At 46.0% G+C, this 21884-nt stretch overlaps 1 long non-coding RNA gene across 1 annotated transcript; it reads right to left on the reverse strand.

Moving 5' to 3' along the window:
* Positions 1 to 888: 888 nt before the first annotated feature.
* LOC137436202 (uncharacterized) lies at positions 889 to 2927 on the reverse strand. Its single transcript, XR_010986198.1, has 2 exons — positions 1734 to 2927; positions 889 to 1552 (listed from the first exon to the last, which is right to left on the reverse strand). It is a non-coding gene; the product is annotated as an uncharacterized LOC137436202 (long non-coding RNA).
* Between the last annotated feature and the right edge of the window lie 18957 nt (positions 2928 to 21884).

Raw genomic sequence — 21884 nt, forward strand, 5'->3', positions numbered from 1 at the left:
ATGGAGACTCGCTTTTGTGGGTCAACGGTGACAATCTGACTTTTGCTCCTGAAGACTCCGCCTCCTGGCTCCTGTGAACTTTGACCACGCAACTCTCCGCCCCAAAAAAGGGGCTTAAAAGGCAGATCATCGCTGTTCAAACAGCACCAAGACTTCTGCTGCACCAGAGTTAACCTGCTTGTCTAAGGGGACTGGACAAAAAGCTGCCGGCAATCCAATCCGTGTTGGAGACAGGGTAGGGTGCGCCTGAGGCAGGTTGCGCTACAACAAAAGTCGAGAGGGCAAGCAGGCAGCAGTCTCTAGTGCAGGAAGAGAGATCCAAGCTGAGACACATGACATTCTCTGACTATCCCTAAATACCTCTCCTAATTCATCTACCTGAGACTCATAAAGAGCTATCGACCAGTGACAAGAAGCATCAATAACTACCTGGCGTACTGACTCGCACCGCACATTTTCCTCTTCATGCCTCACCTTCAGACCGCTTCGGACAAATTAGCCCAGGTTTCTTAATGCAGTAACATCATCTTCATAATAATAACAATTAATAATAATAATATAGTAAATATAATCGTAACACTGCAACCCCTTTTTCGTGACTGCAAAGTTACTGGATTGAAGTTCATTGTTGACTTGGTTCATTGTTGACTTGATTGGTTGATTGATTGATTGGTTCATTGTTGACTTGAAACATGTAGAATAAACCATATGGTGTCTCAATGTAATCTCTTCACTTCCATGGTGACAGACAGCTTAGAGACTTAGAGTACTTCAAAATAATTTAATACTTATTTTATTTGCTAACTGGTATCCTCACCCAGGTCATACTATTGTTGAAGAACTGTTGAATAGGTGTGCTTGTCTAAGCAATGTCCACAGAAACCTTCCTTTAGGTTGGAGAGATTTATTACTTATTGGAGAATAAACTTGGCTTGATAAAGCACTGATTTACCTCACACTATACATAAGCATACAAGAGTTGAGCAGAGCTCCATGGAAAAGTTCACTTGATTGTAAAAAGTTACAGCAGAGAATATACAACAAAACACAGTGGAATCAAGTAAGTCTTCTGGAATTCTCTCCCAGATTTCTCTCTTTATAAGAGCAAAGTCCTTTGAAGTTCCCCAGGAGGGCATGTGGGGGTTTACTAGGAATCAGACATTCTGGTCCCACATCCGGTTCTCATTATGCAAGCCATGAGAACCAGTAGGTATGCTTTGAGATGTCAAACTGAAAGATGTGTTTTAGAAAAGTTACCCCATGGGATATCCCTTGGGTACAGTGTTCCTCTGGAATCATTCTGCAATCATCTCACTGCAGTGCCCCATTTGGTTAGGAGAGTCAAAGTAGATAAATGTACATCTCATTCCAATTGTAAAGGGAAGATGCATGCACGGAAAGAATTTGCTGAGTGCACAATTTTCCAGCTCCACAGAGAGTGTAGCATTATTCATTGTCACAATCATCCCTTAGCACAGAATATATTTTCCAAATGCACCTATTTAGAGTGGTTCAGAGCATCTTGCACAACACTCATATCTCTGTGATTTTCCTGCAAAGAAGAAAGTACAAACAGAATTGTAATTAACTACAGGGAGACTCATCCATAAGGATAGACTCAATTTGATTGATTAAGTAGAAGCTATACTTCTACATTCCTCCATTTTGCCTTTTCATAGGACAATTAAAAGGGTCTCCAATTTACATATTTGGATATCAAATTTTCACATTACCTGAGGCATACACCATTCCCATGGAAGAATCTGGTCGTCAGAAGGCGTGCCCTTGTTCGTCGAATCCATCCATCTTTGACAGTTCAGTTTATTGCATTTACATCAGTTAGCATCACCAGTGTCTCTGCAAACAAACTTCATCTCATACAACTGCACAAAAATTTTCACTTCACCATAAAGATTATTACTATTATTTACTTTATTCATTTCACCATTATCTTGGTAATACTGTCAGCATGATTCCATGTTAAAACATCTGCAACATTCGGCAATGTTGACTCCAGGTTGCTTGCTGCAGAGTGAATGCTGAACTTCTGTTTGAGAAAAAATCTGATCACTTATATGGTTGAAAATCAAGTAAGAACCACATTCTTCTGGTGTCCTCATAGCACCTACACTATTTCACGTAGGGTTTCCGCTATCGTGATAGATGGGCAAGATCATGAACTGACCCTGCTCCGCATGTAGCATCCTTGCCACTCTTGCCGTGGGACGTAGTAGATTTTGAACAAGGCTGTCATCCAGTTGTAGTTGATCTGCCTACTCACTCATCGTGAGTGGGCAGCGGGTGTTGATGAGATGTTGGTCGACCAACAATATGTGGACCAGAGATGACAGGTGCATCCATAGGGACATTAGGACCATGGTGTTCAGGTTGTCCGTGGCCCACGCCAGGAACAGCCAGTGGAGTCATGGAGGCCCAGTGTAGAGAAAGAGGCAAGGCCATCCACTTACAACTCCATGCTGGTTCCCTGGCAGTTGGAGCAATGACATCAAGTCACAGCGTCTGGTAGGAGTTGCAGGTAACAAGTTGTCATCCAACAATTGCTGACGTGATGGATGTTCCAGGCACTGAACTGAAGCAAGCGATCACGTTTCGCCCATGCATTACAATGTGATCCAGGCAAATGGTCACATGAATTTCCTCGGTGAAGGTGAACATCCTTTTCCAATCTTACAGAGGAAGGTGCCTTTGCCATTCTTTGAAGGGGAGTGTATGCCACAAGTAACCTCATCTTTTGCCAAATGTTGCTGTTCGCACTCTTCCGAAAGCAGTTATCACTTCATTTCTTAGTTGTGCGCTGGTCTTTTCCCTCATTCAGTCATATCTGAATCTGCTCTCAACACACTCTGGATCAGGTAGGGTACACCTTAACATGAAGTTACCATGCTCTAAATGATCATCTATCTATAATTCCAGTAATCTCTGTGTGTTTGTTTGTTTGTACGTTTGTACGTTTGTTTGTCTGTGACCGCTGTTTCTCGACAACCACGGGTCCGATATACTTTAAACTTGCCAGGTATATTGCTGGGGACCCGAGGATGTGCCTTTTCAAGGTTTCATATTAATCGGACAATTACTTACCGAGCTATGTCCAAAAAACGATTCAACCAATCAGAGAGCAGCGAGCTATCGCGTGTGCCGAACGTGGCGAACACACTCTGCCTCGGATGGCACATTTGAGAGCGTATTCATTTATTTCACGTTTGCAAACTATGTTGCCGCTATGTTGGCGTTAAACTATGTTTTAAAACTAATAAAAACCATTTCATCTAAATAGAGGGGGGGGATTGTCACTGTACTCGCAAGCCGTTCGCCGTTCGCTTTGGCGTTGCGAATGGACCAACACATTTCATGGACCAAACCATTTCATGTAAAGCGTTCGCCGTTCGCTTTGGCGTTGCGAATGGACCAAAACATTTCATGGACCAAACCATTTCATGTAAATAGAGGGGGGGATATAATTTTAGATATAGATATAGTACGGGCATGCCCTAGTATGATTAATTGCTTGATCATGTTTTATCTAAAAACAGCTTCATATTCAACAGTTTGCTGTTTTCCCTTAAAACGTTCAAAAGATTATTTTTATTCATATATTTCATGCGGATATAATATCCAAAATCAGACATGTATTTCACTACAAAACTGGGAATAGCATTTAACTTGCTTTCAGGTTAACTTTTTAAGAAGAGAAAATAATACCATAAAATCATGCGGTCTTCATAATACAAATTAAAGAGGAAAGTGATTGCTGTATTAACCTCTAGATCAGCAAGTTTCCTTTTATATTGTCATCAAAAAAATCATACTAGGTAAATATGGTTAAAATCACAAACAGGGATACCTAGTCCCAAATCACCTATGCATAATCTATTTATCATCATAGATTCCCTCCTTTTTTTTTACTTTTTTTTTTTTTACTTAATATTAAGGAGTTAGTCAATACTACATAAATTACATTACACATTAACAATTAAATTACATTTTACACACAAATTACATTACATTACTACTTTAATCTACATTACATCCTAATTTACATTATCAATCATCAATTATCAATCATTATCATTATCAATCATAATTTACATTACTAATTTAATCACTACATTACATTACTACATTACTATTACTACAAATAGTGTTGATTTTTTTTGGCCAAATAATGTTTGATTTTGAAAATGGTACATGAAATCACATCTTTTTTTTTTCTTTTTTTTTTGGTTTCAAACTTCCGGTGATATTACTTCACAGGCCTTATAAGACCGGCACAATTCATAACATTCTTTTTATGGTATTATTCTGAATCTACCCCGTCCATTTGTATCATTATTTGATTCAGTCTTTTTATCTCTTTGTCCAAGTCACCATGAAGGTCTTCCTCTCTTGAGTTCACATTTGGTTCCTCTCACAGCACCATTTCATAGTTAGTTATTTTGTTCAGCCACGCTGTCACCAAGGCTTTCAAGCAAGCCACCACCAAAACTATTGTCAATATAATTACCAATCCAACAAATAGGTATCTGCCTCGCCTCCAAATATATTTATCTCAACCTTGCAAACATTTGTACAATCATGGAATTTTGCTCCCTTATCCCTTAACTCTGAGACATTTTATTTACAATCGTACTTGTTTTTATTCACAGATTTTACAATTTCTTCGGCTTTGCAAAAAATTATATACATATATACAGATCTTTATATTCATCCAATGGGGGTTTTCACACCTGACAACTGTCGCACTGTAACATTTTAATAGACCTTTGGGACTATTTTCCAAATAAAAGGATCAATAAATTCCCTTTATTATTTACCAAAATACTAATCTGCAAATTACGTATGCAATTATAGTTTTTTCTCAATTTGTCTGGCCTTTATGGCCGTAGAAGTTGCTGTTTACATGCAGTACCCTTTATCTGCCAAGCGATTATACTTCCACATGAGACTTCCACCAGATGTAAAACCTGGGATTTCTAAACATACAGTTGCATACCCCAAGGACAACTAGGCTGCACGCAAAATTCCGCTTCCTTTACTGCCATAAATTCATTCTATTATTTTTTTTCATAGCACATACAAACGATGTCATCCCTACTTTAGTTATTTATAGATCCATTGATTTGGAGCTGTCTTCCAACTTCCATAAGGAAGAATAATAAATCAATGAGTCTTGGTAATATCTCACTTGATTTAACCAGCATCATAAAATTATTTACTCACCATTCTCCTTTCATAAACCAATATACATTCAGGTCTAATGTTGCAATTTATTGTGTTATCAATTCAACAAAATTTTACCCAGAACAAATTCCCTGGTACTCATAAAAAATATTACCATTCACAGGGAGTATTTGAAAAATAAGTCTCCTTCCATAAATCATCCGGCTCGTCTTAATGAGCTCTTCCCCATCGTCACATCTACATCTATTTATAAAATATTCTATACCCCTGGTACCTATTACTTTTTAATGAAATCAACTTTATATACCAAAAAAAAACTCCATAAAATGTACTCTGCTGAGTTCATGAAGGGTCCCTTTCAATTTTGACTTGTATTCCCAAAGGCACATCATTACCCTTTCGTTGGTGACTACAACCCCTTCTACCCATAAATAGCATCGTATCATCATATGGTCATTATCAAAAATGGAATCCCAAGGTTACTCACAATCCCCCACCTACTGTTAATTAATGGCTGCTTGTAACTCAGCACATCAAAAGAAGGAGCAATCTTTGCATTTCCATCTGCCTTTTCAAATGAGATAACCTTAATAATCAAAATATGTCTTTTATTTCATGAATATTTTATCCCGACCTATCATGTTATTTATTTTGAGACAGGTATACTGCCATACTCAGCAATCTTTTGGAAAATACACAAATCCATGCATAATGTACACTTGTTTGCATCTGTACTATTATTATTTACATATCAAGGTGGGTGTCATTTTCCATAAAGTCTGTTCACCAATATTCGTCCACTAACTTTTGAGAAACACAGACGATGTACACATTTAGAACAACATTCTGTCCCACAATAGATTATCCAGTTTTTTTATCCATCTGGTCTATCATTGTTAATATGTGCAGCTCTCCATGGGGAATAAAATATTTTAATGATGATGTCACAGGTGCCTCCATTATGACGTCATAATTTGACAAGTGCAAAACTTCATCGATCAAGATGAAATTTCTTGAGCATCATCAAGGAATAAATTAGTTTCGACAAGCGTTACGCCTAGGTCCCCGGTCGGTGAAGTGATGTGAGTTGACAAAGTGGAAGACGCAAGGCGGCCATCTTGGATTTTGATGTAGCGACCCAATTTTCAATAGCGTTCTCCCTTATGCGTAGATACACCCACACACCAGATTAGAAGTTGGTACTTCGTTTATTTTTCAAGATATTTCGCTCACAAGGTTTTTTTTTTGTTTGTTTTTTTTTTGTTTGTATACAAGATCGAGGCTCGTGAAAGAGCTAACATTAATCACACAAAAAGATAAACCGACACACAAAACACAAAAAACAAGGGGAGCGGCAGACAAGATGGGGAGAGAGGGGGAAGGACACAAAAGAGAGGGGGAAGAGGGGGAAGGACACAAACACAACATTTGAGAGCAGGGACATCGGGAGGACTTGGGGGGAGGTGGGAGAGGATTAAAACATATGAACACTGCAAGGACTCTGGGGTGAATTACCGGGGGTAGAAAATATCAAGGTTTTCGATGGGGGACGATAAGAGATGGTGGTGAACAGCTGTTTTAAAGACCTGGAGGGAGGAGTGGGATTGAAGGGAGTGGGGGAGTTTGTTCCAGAGGCGGGAGAAAAGGGAAATATATGGTGGCAGGTTCAGACATATATATGGTGGCAGCCATCTTGGATTTTGACGTGGCGACCCAATTTTCAATAGAGTTCTTCCTTATGCCTAGATACACCCACACACCAGATTAGAAGTTAGTAGTTCGTTTATTTTTCAAGATATTTCGCTCACAATGTTCAGACATATATATGGTGGCGGCCATCTTGGATTTTGACGTGGGTTGCACCCACACACCAAATTAGAATTCGGTCCTTCGCTTACGCACACATGTATGCACGCAGGCACGCACGCCCGCATGCACGGATGGACGGACGCACGCACAGACGGACGGACGCACACATGGACAGAGGGGAAAACCATAGTCCCCCTTTCGCTCCGCGATGCGACGGGTGACAAAAACAAATAATGATGACATCATCGGTCACGTGGTTCGGCCGCCATATTTGTCCAAATTGGCCGATAAAAAAGTACATTCCAGCAAGTCCTCGGTCTCTGAACGATTTTTCATTTGTTCGTCTGTTTGATTACCTTCGCAAAAGCGGAAGGTTATGTTTCGATCGCTGTGTATTTATTTGTATGTCTGTGTGTGTGTGTGTGTGTATGTTATTCGCATAACTCAAAAAGTATTCAACCGAATTGCATGAAATTTGGTGGGATGATTGGTTATTATACGGGACACATTTGATTAGATTTTGGGAGCAATCGGGTCAAAGGTCAAGGTCAAGGTCACGAAAAGGTCAAAATCGTATTTTTACCATAGCGCGGTCAATTTTTATCCAATTGGCATGCAACTAATGCCAAAATGTTCAGAATTCAATGCCCGATCTTGTGATATACGACATGACCCAGTGAAGACATTACCCTTGTTAGCGGATGGGGGTCAAAAGTCAGGGGGGTCACGACCTTGCAAAATGTGCGTTTTTTGTCATAACTCGGTCAATTCTTATCCGATTTGCATGAAATCAGCACCAAACTGTTCACTGTTCTGTTCCCTACACTCCCATGCCAAGTACAGAACAGTAGCTGCGGCGAAGGTATGCGCTCTACCGAGTGCCCGTTCTAGTTTTCTTTTTTTTTGTGATAAATGTTAGCTCTTTCACGAGCCTCGGTTCTGTATACAAAAAAACAAACAAAAAAAGCTCCCTTTTACTTCCATGGTTAATTCTTCCCATATTATTTAACCCAAAATTGATAAACACACACCCTCACACACCAGATGAACAATGCCATTGTCCAAAAACCCACATGATCATCCAGTGACTTCCATGTGATAATCATGTTATCATTAAATTCATGTGACTTCCATGGCGTTGGTTCCACCAACAATTGATAAATCAATTGTTCCAAAATTTGTAAATTCAATTTTTTCCCAGATGCTCCCTAATCCCACATTTATATTGGCAAGTATGGGGTTGCCTGAACTGCATCCAAGAATTAAGTCAAATGCTGGGTCTTTTTGATTCAATTTTCCAGAATTTCCCAATATCTGCATTCAATTTTATTCTCTTCCTTTTATGGAAATCTTTGATGGAAATTTTATGGCACTTCACTTTTACATCAATGTAAGTTCTCCATTGATCATGTCCAAACTTGAACATTCCACGAATCCTGTAACACATTTTCTCATGCACACTCAAGTCAGAACCTTGCCATGTATAATTAGTCGTACATGAAGATGTGAATCACTGAAACAAAAATATTTTGCAAACAATTAATTATTACAGTGCCATTACCTCTAAACATTCCTAAACTAACAACCTAGCCTGGCGATGTTAGACACCCCACACTTCTGTATATGTTCTTACTCTGGCCACTTTCTCAACAACATTTTACAATTTTTTTTTATTCTAGATTTTTTTTTTTGTCTAATAATTCCATCATTATAAGATTTAACCTTTTAAGTTCGTCTTCCACATCCTGGTAATAATTTCTTTTAGCACTGTTCTCTACCACAATTACCCTTTCCTTGTCTCGAAGTATCATCTTAGAGGTCGCTGTTTTCTTGAGACAAACTATCAGCAGTATTATTCCGAGGATTATTACATTGCCAATGATCAAAAATGAATTATTCCTGCTCAGAAGACTTTGCAGCCAAAGAAAGCACAGACACTTGCTCATCTTGGTCTAGTTATGGAGTTTGAATTTCAAACAAGCTTGAATAAACATTCATTGTGAAACTTATTCAGACGAAAACTATTATACTGTGGCGGACACGAAAGCCCACTGGCGTGGTGACATCATTCCACGCACCAAGTGGGCGGCGGCCACGCCCGAGGGGTAGGCGTGGCCTCAGGATATACACCGGGCGCGCAGCCCGGAGCGGGCGAGTGCTACAGTGACCTCTTTGGAATAAAGAACTATAAACTCACCGCGTTGTCCGCTTCCTCCTTGGTAGCAAGTCACGCGTGTAGTACCGCGTGCTTCATTGGTGACCTCCGACATTTGAGTCAGCCATCGCTGACTCCCTGAAACCGCCGCAACAATGGCTACCAACGCGGTCTCCATCAAGCTCCCCATATTCTGGGAATCACAAGCCGAAGTTTGGTTCCTGCAGGCGGAAGCCCAGTTCCGACTTCAAGGCATCACGGTGGACGAGACGATGTACTGCCACGTGGTCTCCGCCCTCGGGCCCGGCACGGCCACCCGTGTTGTATCGGTCCTAAGGATTCCACCTGCCGACGGCAAGTACGAGGCGGTCAAGCGTCTCCTCCTCGCCACGTTCGGCCTTATGGTGGACGCACGAGCCGATCGCCTCTTGGACCTCCCCGAGATCGGGGACACGCGACCGTCGGTCCATATGGACCATATGCTGGCGCTCATGGGCGACGAAACCCCGAACGCCCTATTCCGGGCGTTGTTTCGACGCCAGCTGCCAGCACAAGTCCGCCTCGCTTTGGCTGGTTCCGCGTTAACGGAACCCCGTGCGCTCGCTGCTGAGGCCGACAAATACCACGCGGTTTTGGACACGCAGGCGAGTCTTGGCGCGGTTGCCGCTCCTGAGGCTCCCGAGACTCCCGAGGCTCCCGAAGCTTTCCCCGATGCACCGCACCTCGTGTCCGTCATCACGCCCCGCCCACCACCACCACCACCACCGCCGCCGCCGCGAAGAAAACCGCGGCCTCCGACGCCGCAGCTGCCCGCCTGGTGTTCCTTCCACACCACGTTCGGCCATGAGGCTCGGCAGTGTCGCCCGCCGTGCTCATTCGGCAGGTCTGGAAACGGGCGAGCCGGCGCTCGGTGGCAACTGTGAGCGTCGGAAATTCCAACAGCCTGCTGTACATAACGGACACCTTGTCCGGGCGCCGTTACCTGTGCAATACGGGAGCGCAGGTGAGTGTCGTTCCTGCCGGTACGTCCGACAAGCACACCGCGGGCCAGGGCCCCGCGCTGCTTGCGGCCAATGGTACGTCTATACGCACGTACGGAAAACGCTGTCTCTCCCTGCGGTTCGGAGGTCAGGTTTTCCGTTGGTCGTTCGTTTTGGCCGACGTGCCCGTGGCACTGCTCGGCGCGGACTTCTTATGTGCTAATGGATTACTGGTCGATGTAAAGCGCAGAAGGCTTGTCCAGGCTGAGACGTTCAGCTCGCTCGCGTGTGCGCTGCCTGACTCATTGAGCAGCTCACAGAGCGGCTCATCGAGCGGCTCGCCGAGCGGCTTGCTGAGCGGTTCCGTTCCGGCCAGGTTCATCTGTACGCTTTCGGCAGCGGACGAATTCGCCCGCCTCCTCGCGGGTTTTCCGGCCCTCACGTGGCCGACCTTCTCAGCGGGGACCGTCAAGCACGGGGTGGAACACCACATCCCCACCGCCGGGCCACCGGTCTATGCTCAGGCACGCCGCCTCGAGCCGACGAAGCTCGCCGTAGCTAAAGCGGAGTTCGCTACGCTGGAGCGGCTCGGCATCGTGCGGCGCTCCGAGAGCACGTGGGCGTCCCCGCTCCACATCGTGCCCAAGCCCGGCGGGGGATGGCGACCATGTGGGGACTACCGGCACCTAAACGACGCCGCCACCCCCGACCGCTACCCTATCCCCCACATTCAGGACTTTTCCGCCCGCTTGGCGAATATGTCCTTCTTTTCAAAGGTGGACCTCGTGCGCGGCTACCATCAGGTCCCTGTCAGGCCGGAGGACATCCCGAAGACGGCTGTCATCACGCCATTCGGGCTTTTCGAATTTCTTCGGATGCCCTTCGGTTTGAAAAATGCGGCTCAGGCATTCCAGCGCCTCATGGACAGCGTCTTGCACAGCTTGGATTTTTTGTACGTCTACCTGGACGACATCCTCGTCGCCAGCGCGTCCCGTGAAGAGCACCTACACCATCTCTGCACGCTCTTCGAACGTATGGGCCAGCACGGCCTGATCGTGAACCCCGCCAAGTGCCGGTTCGGTGTTGCTGAAATCGACTTTTTGTGGCACCGCGTCACCAGGCACGGGGCCGTCCCCCTACCAGCCAAGGTGGAGGCGGTGAAGGGGTTTCCGCGCCCCCGCACGATCAAGGGGCTCCAGGAGTTCCTGGGCATGGTAAACTTTTACCATCGGTTCCTGCCCCGCATCGCCCAGCTCCTGCGCCCCTTACACGAGGCCCTTCGAGGGAAGCTGGGCAAAGGTGACGTTACCTGGACCGAGCAGATGGACGCGGCGTTCTCGGGCGCGAAGCTCGCCTTGGCCAACGCCACCATGCTCGCGCACCCGGCGCTCGATGCACCGATCGCCCTCACCTCCGATGCCTCGGACTACGCGGTGGGTGCGGTGTACGAGCAATGGGTGCATGAAGCTTGGCAACCGCTGGCGTTCTTCAGCCGGCAGCTTCGCCCGCCCGAACGCCGTTACAGCACCTTCGACCGCGAGTTGCTTGGGCTTCACCTGGCGGTCAGGCACTTCCGCCATCTGCTCGAGGGCCGTACGTTCACGGCCTTCGTCGACCACAAGCCGCTGGTTTTCGCGATGGGCAAGGTCGCCGAGCCGTGGTCGGCCCGGCAACAGCGTCACCTCGCGGCCGTGTCCGAGTACATGACGGACATCCGGCACGTCGCGGGAAAGGACAACCCGGTGGCTGATTGCCTTTCCCGGGCCGTCGCCCACGCAGTCCACCTTGGCATCGACTATGCCCGGATGGCAGCGGACCAGGCCGCCGACCCCGGGGTCCAGGCACTGCGGACCGCCATCACGGGCCTCCGTGTCACCGAGGTGCCCTTCGACGGCGCAGGCATGGCCCTCGTTTGTGACATCTCCCTCGGGCGGCCTCGCCCCATCGTGCCCGCAGGCTGGCAGCGCCAGGTTTTTGACGCCATTCACGGCCTGTCCCACCCGGGCATGAGGGCCTCCCAGTGGTTGGTCATCGACAAGTTTGTCTGGCATGGCCTCCGGAAGGCCGTCCGCGGCTGGGCCAGGACGTGCCTCGCGTGCCAGCGCGCAAAGGTGCACCGACACACCCAGGCCCCCTTGGCCCCGTTTACAGTGCCGGAACGTCAGTTCGACCACGTTCACGTGGACCTGGTGGGACCTCTGCCCCCCTCGCAGGGTTTCACCCATGTCCTCACCATGGTGGACCGCACCACCCGGTAGCCGGAGGCCGTGCCTTTGGCAGCGACGACGGCGGCAGACGTCGCGCAGGCGTTCATCGCCACCTGGGTCGCCCGGTTCAGCGCCCCCTCGGACATCTCGTCCGACCGCGGCCCCCAGTTCACCTCAGAGCTCTGGGCCGTGGTCGCGCGGGGGCTCGGGGTCCAGCTGCACCGAACCATGGCCTACCACCCCCAGGCCAACGGCCTGTGCGAGTGATTCCACCGCTCGTTGAAGGCCGTGCTCCGGGCCACCCTCCGCGACGGCGGCTGGGTCGACAGGCTCCCTTCGGTCCTGCTGGGCCTCCGGACGGCGCCCAAGGAGGACCTGCGCGCATCCGCGGCGGAGTTGGTCTTTGGACAACCGCTGCGTGTGCCGGGCGACTTCCTCCCCGACCCCACGGCACCTTGGTCCGCGGCGCAGGAGCGTTCTGCGCTGCAGGAGACCGCCCGGAGGTTCGCCCCGGTGCCGACGGCGCACCACGGGCACCCTCCTACACACGTCGCCCCGGAGCTTCGCACCGCGGAGTATGTCTTCGTCCGGCACGACGCCCACCGGACACCACTGCGGCCCCCGTACGACGGGCCTTTCCGCGTGCTGGAGACCGGGGTGAAACATTTCACCCTGGACATTGGCGGCACTCCTGACTGGGTCTCCATAGACCGCCTCAAGCCGGCCCACCTCGACGTGGACCACCCACCGCCGGTGGCTCGGCCCCCGTGTCGGGGCCGCCCCCCTGCGGGCAGACCCCTGGCACCGCCCAGCCCCGCAGGCACGCCGCCCCCCGGTCTGGCACCCATCCCGGGTACAGCCAGGGGCATCCCACCTGGCATCACTGCACCCCGGACACCGCCGGTCGCCAGAGGGCGCTTCGGCCGGGTCATCCGTTTGCCCCGCAAACTGGCCCTCCAGGTGCGCAGGAATTCTGGGGGGGCGCGTGTGGCGGACACGAAAGCCCACTGGCGTGGTGACATCATTCCGCGCACCAAGTGGGCGGCGGCCACGCCCAAGGGGTAGGCGTGGCCTCAGGATATACACCGGGCGCGCAGCCCGGAGCGGGCGAGTGCTTCAGTGACCTCTTTGGAATAAAGAACTATAAACTCACCGCGTTGTCCGCTTCCTCCTTGGTAGCAAGTCACGCGCGTAGTACCGCGTGCTTCAATACTATAATGGCCCCTTGTAGCCCCAATCCTTTCAAAGATAACCTCGGGTTTTTACACCGAATTTATAAATATAAACCACAAAGCAGACGTTTCTGCTAACTCTGTCATCATGGCTTGTGTGTGTGTGTGTGTGTGTGTGTGTGTGTGTGTGTGTGTGTGTGTGTGTGTGTGTGTGTGTGTGTGGAGAGAGAGGAGAGAGGAGAGAGGAGAGAGGAGAGAGGAGAGAGGAGAGAGAGAGGGAGAGAGAGAGAGAGAGAGAGAGAGAGAGAGAGATAGAGAGAGAGAGAGAAGGTAGAAATGGAGGGGAGAGAGGCAAAGTTAGAGGGAATGAAGGAGAAAGAAAGAGATGTAGGAGGGATGAATGAGGGCAAAGGAAGAGATTAAGGAGAAGAGGAATGAAGAAAGGAAAGGAGGAATGTATCATCATAAAATTATAACGAATGTGCCACCATAATGTTTACCATCATAAAACACTGCATCAGCAGCACAGCTGCACATCCTGTCAATGATGATACCCCACAACTTTGCACTGCAAACAGATTCTGGAACATTGTAACAGCCCTGTATTTCAAAAATGGGAACATCTATCATTAACATCCACCTTCTATGAATTCCTTGTGTTATGAACCATTCTATGTTAAATCTCATTGAGGCAGAATTTCATTGTGTTAGATCTTTTATGAGCCTCGACCAAGTAAAAATAAGGAAAAACAAAAGAGAGAGACAAACAAGGAGAGAGAGACAGAGACAGAGACAGAGACAGACAGAGAGAGAGAGAGAGAGAGCGAGACAGACAGAGAAAGAAATAGACAGACAGATATAGACAGAGATGTGCCATGGCCTTGCCAACCAAATCCACATGGGGGCGCTGTCATTCCATGCCATGTTTGTTGTATTAAACCCATATCATTTGATTTGAATTTCAAACAAGCTTGAACAAACATTCATTGTGTAACATATTCAGACGAAGACTATTATACTATAATGGCCCCTTGTAGCCCCAATCCTTTCAAAGATAACCTCGGGTTTTTACACCGAATTTATAAATATAATCACAAAGCAGACGCTTCTGCTAACTCTGCCATCATGGCTTGTGTCACAGCACGGCTTCCCTCTTTATATGACCTTTTAAATATTGTATTTGCCTTTCAGCGATCGATTTCATGATGTTAATCAAGCAAACTATATTAAAAGTAATCTTATTTAGTTAACTAGATGATAAAAGTCATCAAACTATTGCCAATTTACAGGAAGTGGACGTTTTATTTTTAAACATTAATCTGAGGCGTCTCCCCGCGTGAAGCCATTTCCACTTTTTCTTTGTGTCGATTGGATGGATTTAAGTCTTTATTCCTGACCACACTGTCTAAGCTAAGTATATATATTTCTGATCATTAATTTTACCAGTTTCTGTGCGACTTCAGGGTAAACATATCCAACATTTTAAATCATTTGTGTTGTCCTCTTTTTCTCTTTGTCTGAAGGCACGAGGAAGCCTTTAACTTTTTTCCCCGTAATTAAAGATCCTTCTCAGGTGTACTTTGTTGTTTTTGTGAGTATTCAAAAACCCGTCAAACATTTCCATGAATCGCGTGTTTCATTTTGACAGTAAAACTGAATTGCGTACATATTAAGTAGACAGCCTACTCAAAACTAGCTTCCTTCTCTCTTATCGGAATTTCTTCATTTTTTCTTCAAACTAAATGGCTTTGAATCCTTTATATTGCTAAACAAACGATTCCCTTCCATGTCAGGTCAAAAAAATACTTCATCCTTTTTTCCCGATTTTTTTCTCACTGGCAACTTCTCCATTTTAACCACACGGAGCACATTCCTAAATAGTCATGTGACCACTCGCACATTTCGCAAAGTGCACACAGCCTGCAACACCGAACCAACTTTAAATTATTTCACCTCTTCTTTAGTGCTCTGTTTTGTCAAGCTGACTGCACAACTTTGTCTTTTAAAGCATCCATTTCAAAGCCTTTAATAAATCTAATTGATTCAGCATTTTTCCACCATAACACAATTGTATGAACACTTTTCTCAATTCATCATCAACATCAACTTACAAAACTCAGGCAAGATCAGTGTGTGCGCCTCACAGAACTGTCCCAAGCATTGTGAGGTTAAAACACCATATATATATATATATATATATATATATATATATATATATATATATATATATATATATACAGTTTGACACACAAGCATATCATTTCCATTGGGATAAACTTGGACAATCACACAACAACTTTTTCCAACACCTCCTCAATAAAGACAACTACCTCTTCTTATTTTTGACAATTGGACAATTACACAACTTTTTCCAACACCTCTTCAATAAAGACAACTACCTCTTCTTATTTTTGACAATTGGACAATTACACAACAACTTTTTCCAACACCCCCTCAAAAAAGACAACTACGTTCTTATTTTTGACAATTGGACAATTACACAACAACTTTTTCCAACACCCCCTCAATAAAGACAACTACCTCTTCTTATTTTTGACAATTGGACAATTACACAACAAATTTTTCCAACACCTCTTCTTATTTTTGACAATTGGAGAATTACACAACAACTTTTTCCAACACCTCCTCAATAAAGACAACTACCTCTTCTTATTTTTGACAATTGGAGAATTACACAACAACTTTTTCCAACACCCCCTCAATAAAGACAACTACCTCTTCTTATTTTTGACAATTGGACAATTACACAACAACTTTTTCCAACACCCCCTCAATAAAGACAACTACCTCTTCTTATTTTTGACAATTGGACAATTACACAACAACTTTTTCCAACACCTCCTCAATAAAGACAACTACCTCTTCTTATTTTTGACAATTGGAAAATTACACAACTTTTTCCAACACCTCCTCAATAAAGACAACTACCTCTTCTTATTTTTGACAATTGGAAAATTACACAACAACTTTTTCCAACACCTCCTCAATAAAGACAACTACCTCTTCTTGGGCCAGCCGACCAACCACTCTTCACCAATCGCAGGACCTGCTGCAGACTGGTAAACACAACATTCTCCTCCGCCCAACATGGCAGACATCCCAAAGACAATAGGGTTTTGCATAATTCTATGCAAATCTATGCAAATATAAATATGCAAATGAAAAATATGCAAATATAAAATATGCAAATGAGAATGACAGAGATCTGTAATCTGGTGGTGAAAGAAGGCCGCATTTCAGTGGATTGGGAACTGAGTACCCTCGTCCCTCTATACAAGGGGAAAGGTGACCCTCTGGAGTGTGGCTCGTACCGAGCGATAAAGTTATTGGAGCATGGAATGAAGGTATTGGAAAGGGTGTTGGAGAGGAGGATAAGGAAGAAAGTGAAGATCGACGAAATGCAGTTTGGATTTATGCCAGGAAGAGGAACGACAGATGCGCTTTTCATTGTGAGGCAGTTGCAGAAGAAGTACATGGATAAGAGGAAGAAGTTGTTTTTTGGGTTTGTTGATCTGGAGAAAGCATTCGATAGGGTTCCACGCAAAGTATTGACATGGGCATTGAGGAAGTTAGGAGTGGAGGAATGGTTGATCAGAGTAGTGATGGCAATGTACAAAAGAGCACGCACAGCTGTAAGGACGAAGGACGGGAACAGTGGTGAGTTTGAGGTGAAGGTGGGAGTGCATCAGGGGTCGGTACTAAGTCCACTACTATTTGTAGCTGTGATGGAGGTGCTGGCTCAGACCGTAAAGGAGGGTTTACCGTGGGAGTTGTTGTATGCAGATGATCTGGTGTTGATTGCGGAAAGTATGGATGGACTGAAGGAAAAGATGAACAAGTGGAAGGAATGTATGGAGACAAAAGGTCTGAAGGTGAATATCGGAAAGACAAAGGTGATGGCAAGTGGTAAAGCATGTGGTGAGGTGGAAAGAACTGGGAAGTGGCCGTGTGCTGTGTGCAGGAAGGGTGTCGGAGTGAACTCCATTCAATGTACAATGTGTGCTGAGTGGGTTCATCAAAAATGTAGTGGTCTGAGAGGGTCATTAACCAGTGTGGCAGCTACATTCAAATGTAAGGTGTGCACAGAGGGAGCTGCAGATGGAGGAAATGTTGAGTTGGATCTTGGAGACGGCGTGAAGCTGGAAGGTGTGAAAACATTTTGCTACCTCGGAGACATGCTGAATGGAGAAGGTGGATCAGACTCGGCAACGGTTGCTCGAGTGAGATGTGCATGGAAGAAGTTTCGGGAACTGAGTGGCATGCTGATGAGGAGGAGAGTGTCGCTGAAGCTGAAGGGAAAGGTGTATGCTGCATGTGTGAGAAGTGTTATGATTTATGGGAGCGAGACATGGGTAATGAACGTAGAGCAGCAACGAAGGCTGGAAAGGGTGGAAATGCGAATGGTTCGATGGATGTGCGGAGTATCGTTGAGAGAGAGGAAGACAAATGATAAATTGCGAAAGATGATGGGAATATTGCCTGTGATTGATGCTGTGAAGAGGAACAGGTTGAGATGGTTTGGTCATGTATTGAGGAAGGATGAAAGTGACTGGTTGAGAAGAGTGATGGAAGTTAATGTAGAAGGAAGTAGAGGACGGGGAAGACCGAGAAAGACTTGGCTAAAGATGGTGGAAGAAGAAATGCGGGCAAGGGGAGATGCAGAAAATAGGGCAAAATGGAAAAGATTGTCATGGGGACCGCAAGGCTAACCCCCGCTCTAGCAGGGAACATGGCCTTAAAATGCATGTTGTATGCAAGGATGGCCCCCTCCTAGCACTTTCACAACCGGACGTTCTTGCACTTAAGCAGGGGTTCCAAACCTTATTAATATCATAGACACTGCAATACATGAACAGTGCATGAACAGTGCCTGCGACTATTGTATGTGTTCAATACATGAACACATACAAAAAAAAAAAAAAAAAACACCTTTAGAGGCCATTTTTCCCCGCAAGCGGGGGTTGGCCTTTTTCGGGAACCGTGGTTGTTGTTGTTTTTCGGTCCCCTATTTGAAGCAATGTTTTACGGCCGGATGCCCTTCCTGACGCCAACCCTTTTTGCCGCCTTTAACGACAAGCAGGGAATTACCAGTGAACTGGTACTCAATTTGCCGACCTCGGAAGGATGAACAGGCTGAGTCAACCCCCCTGGCGTTAATTCAGCGATTGACCGGGATTTGAACCCAGGATCCTAGGAATCCTAAGCCGGCACCCTAGCCGCTAGCCCAACACCAGGGATATGTACAATAAACAATAATAACAATATGAACACATACAATAAGTAATAAATCTCCACATAGGTCAGCTCGTGGCCTCCACAGGTCAGAGGGACACTGTAACTAGCAGGTGAGCCATCCATTTATTAATTGGAAGTTTACCTTCCTGTAGTTAAGTCGCCTGGCCCTTGACCCCTTGAGTTGCGATAGAACACCAGGGACGCCAAACTGTTGAATATGTGTGCTTGTCTAAGCAATATCCACAGAAACCTTCCTTTAGGCTGGAGAGATTTATTACTTATTGGAGAAGAAACTTGGCTTGATAAAGCACTGATTTACCTCACACTATACATAAGCATACAAGAGTTGAGCAGAGCTCCATGGAAAAGTTCACTTGATTGTAAAAAGTTACAGCATAGAATATACAACAAAACACAGTGGAATCAAGTAAGTCTTCTGAAATTCTCTCCCAGATTTCTCTCTTGAAAAGAGCAAAGTCCTTTGAAGTTCCCCAGGAGGGCATGTGGGGGTTTACTGGGAATCAGACATTCTGGTCCCACATCTGGTTCTCATCATGCAAGCCATGAGAACCAGTAGGTACACTACTCACAATAAGTTAGGGATATTGGCAGGTTCTTCGGTGTGGTTGATTTTGTGTATTAATTATGTTGAAAAAGGTTGTTGGTCCTAATTCTATGGTTATTAATGTGTGAAAAAACACAGCATTCTTGATTTCAATACCGTAACCCTAACCCCTATAAAAACAATAAACTCACTCTCACAATATCCCTAACTTATTGTGAGTAGTGTATGCTTTGAGATGTCAAACTGAAAGATGTGTTTTAGAAAAGTTACCCCATGGGATATCCCTTGGGTACAGTGTTCCTCTGGAATCATTCTGCAATCATCTCACTGCAGTGTCCCATTTGGTTAGGAGAGTCAAAGTAGATAAATGTACATCTCATTCCAATTGTAAAGGGAAGATGCATGCACGGAAAGAATTTGCTGAGTGCACAATTTTCCAGCTCCACAGAGAGTGTAACATTATTCATTGTCACAATCATCCCTTAGCACAGAATACATTTTCCAAATGCACCTATTCAGAGTGGTTCAGAGCATCTTGCACAACACTCATATCTCTGTGATTTTCCTGCAAAGAAGAAAGTACAAACAGAATTGTAATTAACTACAGGGAGACTCGTCCATAAGGATAGACTCAATTTGATTGATTAAGTGGAAGCTATACTTCCACACTATCCTCTTCAACTAAAGTATTGTTACAGTTCTCTACGCCGCCCTTCTTCCCCTTACCAAGGGGGGATTAATCCCCTTGTTCTTGCTGGGCTTGGCAGAACCGAGGCTTGATACGTCCCTTCCGGACAAACGCGGGGTAGGGTCTCGGGACCACTTCTCGCTCGTACCTAATTCACCGCGCTGCCACGGAAGCGAGGAAGCAAGCCTCACACGAGCCACGTGTGGTTTGAGTATGCCGAGCGGATTGAGTACCACGTGGTCCGTGCAGTCTTAGTTAATGGAACCCGATTTGAGCGGTTCTATTCGTACCACGCTTAGCCAATGAATAAACCACAGGAACGATCGAATGGAAGAAAGGAAGAACACAGGTTTTAATTATTCCCACACGTATTTACAATGATCGGGGATGCAGAGACACAGAGCAGCCTTAATCAGTCTTAGCTTATGCCCCAGACAACGGGCCCGTCTCACTCACACAGGGAATTGCAGATGGGTAGATGGTCAGCCAATGCATCGCCGTGGTCGTCCAGAGACGGTCCCCGTCCGGCTCTCCACGGTCCCCGCATGTCCCGCGAAGATGGTAGTAGGCGATGGCAGGAACTCGTAGCACGTCTCCCGAACAAGGCAGATAACGAGGTGGAACGGCAAAGGGCGGGACTTTCAGCACGGCTGGCGATGACACAGACGTTTTCCTCACTCGCACGTCTTAAATGCACTGTATAGCGATCAGCCTAAAACTCAACCGAGCGTCACTCATAAAAGCGCGTCTTTCAGTTCATGCGCGTCGGCTTCGCCCGCGTATATTGTACAGCTCTCGGATGCTCACAACCCCTCTTCCTCGATCCTCCCAGGCTGGCCAGTGCGCGCGAGCTCTTTGCTCATCAAGCCTTTCGCTGCGAGTCCTCTTGCCGCAAGTCCTTTTACCAATCCTTTTCAACGCGAGTCCTGCGCTAGTCCTGTTCAACGCGAGTCCTTTTGAGGGCGCAGCGGGTTTTATAGCTACGCCCATGAACCTTCTGGAACCCTCTCAAACCTTCTCACCACACCCTGTGACGCAACGCCGCTGCCACCACCTCTGAGCTCTGAATGGCGGCTCGTGCTTACCGTCGGCGCTTCTGCCGCTCCGCCCTCGGCTCCGCCCCGGTCCTCCTAGCCTGCCTCGTGTTAACTCGCCCAAAATGAACCAACGTTAGCGCAAAAGGTCATGAGGCTATGGACGTTGGATAGTCGGTGGCAGTAGGGCCTATTCTCCTGACTCTACTTCAACGCAGAACTAACAATGGAAAGGAACTAAGCTCACAAATACTAAGACTTAACTATACTATCGCGAGCTACATGTTGCTTGTGTGACTAACTATGAGGGGCAAATTTTAACCTTTATTAGACTCACTGTACAAACTCAAAACCGCAACAGTATCAAACAAGCCCGGCTTCGCCGCTGCTAGACTTTCGGTCTTGTTTTTTTATAGTGACTGTGTAACGGTGCTTTTTCTTTTATTACCTCCGCCAATGAAGGTGGATGGAGGTTATGTTTTCACCCCTGTCTGTCTTTTTGTGTGTTACTTGAAAAATCTAAGAAAATCAAAAATCAAAGATTTTTCAAGTATATTGGTCGGTTGCGTTTGTTATTCTGTCTGCTTGTCACTCGCCTACAGGTCACGATATTAAACCGATCATCACGAAACTTCACCAAGTTGTAGAGGTCAGCACAATTGAGAAGCCTATTGATTTTGAGGTCAACGTTCAAAGGTCATTTGGAGGTCAAATTTCTAAAATCGCCATTTTCATCCAATTGACTTGAACATTCAACAGCATTTGTATATTTAGTCACTGAATTGGGAAACCAACTATTTTAAGGTCAAAAGGTAAAAG

The sequence above is a fragment of the Myxine glutinosa genome, chromosome 11 (assembly GCF_964187855.1).
Source record: "Myxine glutinosa chromosome 11, kmMyxGlut1.1, whole genome shotgun sequence".
NCBI classification, from domain to species: domain Eukaryota; kingdom Metazoa; phylum Chordata; class Myxini; order Myxiniformes; family Myxinidae; genus Myxine; species Myxine glutinosa.